We start from the raw sequence: 379 nt of genomic DNA on the forward strand, positions 1-379 counted from the left end.
CACACACACACAGATTCTGAATTATTTCTGACAGAAGTTAACAACAGTGACTACAGGACTTCTGTTAAGAGATTTACATAGAAAGTATAAAACTAAATTATATTCTTTAGATTGGTGGTTAACAGTTCTGGGTTCAAAAGCTATCTCAGATGATTTTGTGTTACCATCCTCCTAAAGAATTGACAGAATGTGTAACATTTAAATGCTTACATCAAAATAGGATTTAATATGTTTATCATCATCATCATCATCATTACAATTATCATCATTGTTATTATTAATATGGCCACAAGCTGGCAGCATCATTAGCATACCAAGCAAAATGCTTTGTCCTTACACTCCGTCCTTACACTCCGTCCTTACACTCCGTCCTTACACT

General features: G+C 34.0%; 1 protein-coding gene across 1 annotated transcript in view; it reads right to left on the reverse strand.

Annotated features, from left to right (window-relative positions):
- Window positions 1-379, reverse strand: part of LOC106882854 (cAMP-dependent protein kinase catalytic subunit PRKX) — a 146,814-nt gene that overhangs the window by 10,461 nt on the left and 135,974 nt on the right. The gene's annotated exons all lie outside the window — the stretch shown is intronic.

Source organism: Octopus bimaculoides, chromosome 3 (assembly GCF_001194135.2).
Source record: "Octopus bimaculoides isolate UCB-OBI-ISO-001 chromosome 3, ASM119413v2, whole genome shotgun sequence".
Classification (NCBI taxonomy): Eukaryota; Metazoa; Mollusca; class Cephalopoda; order Octopoda; family Octopodidae; genus Octopus; species Octopus bimaculoides.